Below are 3,298 nucleotides of genomic sequence, written 5' to 3'. Positions count from 1 at the left end.
AATACTAATTAATCTCCATTATAGCAACATGTAATTAATCTCTCTCTCTCTCTCTCTCTCGCCCTCTCTGGCTGTCTCCTTCCATTGCGCGTTTAATGGAACATAAAAGGGAAGCCCAAAAGAGCAGGCGCTGTGTTGTGGTCCGTGCGGAGAGCTGGGAGAGGGACTGGCATCAGAGGAGAAGAAGACAGGGAGATGAGACAGACGTGCATCTTTTTTTTTTTTTTTTTTTTGGACAAACAGACAGTTGGTCCAAGTCCCCGCCTCCTTGTATGTGTCTTGGAGCTTGGAGATTTCTTCTGTGTCTTTGAACTTGGGCGTTCATTAACAATCTGCTGATTAACAGGCCCGAGAAGGGAGCACAGGGGGTAGACGGATCAGAGGAGGAAAAGCGAGATGGAGAAGAGAGCGGAGGAAGTTCTAAAGAAGGTTGTGAGGTTTAGGCATGTAAAATGCTAGAAATAGTTCAGAATTAATTTTAAACGGTTGTATTTCCCGAACCTTATACCTTTTAATTGCTAATGGCTTCATGAAATTATTAACATCATTAAACATCACATAATATTGCCTATTAGTATTTTCCACTTATTTTTGCTTTTTTTTTTTTTTTTTTTTGGTCTGCTGGTTGTTTATTTGTAGCCAATCTTGGAATACACACTTCTCATGTAGGATTTTATAGCTTCCAAAATATTTCACATTATTGGTAAACTTACTTTTAACATGACAGCCTTTGTTGACATGACAGATGGCATGCCCACCACTTGGCCAACTTATGAGTCAGGTCTGTGGAGAAAGCGTCCTGCTCACAATAAGATATTTTTGTACAGTGAAAACACATAATGAGTCTATTTTTTGGGGGAGAAATGTTATGAAGTTCCTATTCATTTTTTTTTTTACACTGATAAGGCTTCTTGTCAGGGGCCATTTGGTCAAGAGTCCCTAGCTGACTATGTGACTTCTAGTGAAAAACCAAAACAGTTTCCATAATTAATGTTTCAAAATGGCACCAGTTGAATGCTTCCAGAGAGGTGTGGGGAATAGAGATATCAAGTGAATAACTAAGAGCAAGAGTGTCAGTTGATCTGAGCTGAAGGAGTGAGGAGTGGAGCTGATAGTGGTTCAGGCTGGGACACACTACACACATATACGCACACACACCCAGCCCGAGAGAGAGACAGGGAGAGGGAGGGAGTGATGGACAGAGGCTGACAGAGGGAGAAGAGGAGTCTGTTCTGAATTAATGACTGCTCTCATCACACACACATGTTCTCTCACTCCCACTAACACGCACACTAATCCAAGATAGAGAGACGTGAATGCACTGTAGTGGTGATTATTTGTCCAATAGACTAAAGTAAGTGGTAAAAAGTTACAGCATACTTTTACTCAAGTAGTTGTGGGTAAACTGTACTCTCCAAGTCAACTTTTTCCAAACTATGCAACTTTTCTGGTCTGTCACTTGCCTGTCTCCATGGATATATTTGGCAAGAATGTTCCCCTGTATGTCATTTACACGTGTACATCTTACTGGAGATGAACAGTGAAGCCAAAGGGACAAGTTACAAGTCAGATTAGTGGAGATGCAAGCCTGCTTTCAGTAGGTAATGTTGTGCATGAATGTCAGGGTATTATAGCTATAAAACAACACCCAAATGAATACATGCAAAATTAGTTTAATTGCAAAACATTTTGGGCAAAGCAATATCTCTATGGAGACCAGACAACTAGAAAAGTTTCATAGTGTACCTTTACTGTAACTGGATCAGCTGGCTTATGGCAGCTATGGCTACAGAGGGATACAATTTCTATTCAAATTATATGGCAAAATCTTGAAATTAAAATGAGAAAAAGGTCTTTGGTGATTAGTAACAGCAAACTAAGTTGTTGCATCTGTATTTCATTAGTTTTAGTAGATTTGAAGTTGTAGTAGTTTAGCAGTATTAAAGGAAATCGAAAGCAGCAGGTGTGGAATCATTTGAAAGGAACTATGTAAATGTGTATGCAAATGTTTAATGTTATTACGCAAATTCCCTTTTGTGAGCTTTAAGCCATGTTATAATGTAAAAAGAACATGCCTGGAGTTGTGTTTCATTGACACATGTTTGAGTAACCCTTTATCATTAGTCTGTCTACATCTCCAAAGCTCAGAGTGCTCTGTTCCACCTTGTGATGCCATGTAGTGATAGTTTTCATGTTAACAGCTATCTTTTACCTCTTTTCCAATAGAGATGGGCAATTCCAGGGCTGAAATAATCCAAATCATTCTAGTAAAGGTGTATGGAGTTTAAAAACGCAGTGGAGTACTTCCTGTATTACCACATGACATCACAAGGTGGAACGGCATGTTTTCATTTTGAGAGAATAACTCATATATATATATATATATATATATATATATATATATATATATATATATATATATATATATATATATATATATATATATATACAGCATAATATAGGCATTTTAAGAGTTTGGTAACTGCATAGAATATAGTGCCCTTACAAAATGAAATAAAAATCAATCCTTACACAATAATAAGTCTATATTGTTGTATACTTTTACTGCGATACGTCAGCAGTGTCATCTTTTATAAGCAGCAGCCTTTCCCAGTGCACAGGTAGCGTCTTGACTCAGCGTGTGGTTAGCCCGGTGCTTGCTCGCGGCTGTAAACATGCATGTAGTAATTGCTCACTTCCTGCTGTGCACAAACTATATGTAATTGCATTCTTCTCTATGTGACTGTTTTCTTAAGCGTCTGCCATTTTGTTGTTGCGGGTGACTTTGAGATGGTCCGCTGTTTACGCGCATGTGGCTATGTCGATGGCGTCCATTTTTATTGGTGTGGTAGAAACTGGAGTGTGCATGAATGAGTGAGGGAGGAGGAGGGAGGAGGGGGTGGGGAAGGGGGAGCTGGGAGGGTCTCTAGTGAGTCTCCTTAACATCAAACAGCTGGAAGTAATAAAATATTTAGGAAGCGCTGCAAGTCTGTGAATTTTAATACATGTCTTTTCCCTCTCTCAAACCTCCTTCACTTTTTGCTGTCTTTTCTTCACAGATTCCTCTCTCTCTCTCTCTCTCTCTCTCTCTCTCTCTCTCTCTCTCTCTCTCTCTCTCTCTCTCTCTCTCTCTCTCTCTCTCTCTCTCTCTCTGTCTCTCTCTCTCTCTCTCTCTCTCTCTCTCTCTCTCTTTCTCTGTCTCTATCAATGTCTTTCTCACTTTGACCTTGTTTATGAAGACTTTATTGGGAGTCTAGTCAGGCCCCAAGCTCTCCAGATGACAGAGGAAGAGGAGTTG

Source organism: Boleophthalmus pectinirostris, unplaced genomic scaffold (assembly GCF_026225935.1).
Source record: "Boleophthalmus pectinirostris isolate CB_2022bp ecotype Guang Dong unplaced genomic scaffold, ASM2622593v1 HiC_scaffold_6, whole genome shotgun sequence".
NCBI classification, from domain to species: domain Eukaryota; kingdom Metazoa; phylum Chordata; class Actinopteri; order Gobiiformes; family Gobiidae; genus Boleophthalmus; species Boleophthalmus pectinirostris.
The sequence above is the reverse complement of the archived record's forward strand: the minus strand, read 5'-3'. Positions refer to the sequence as shown.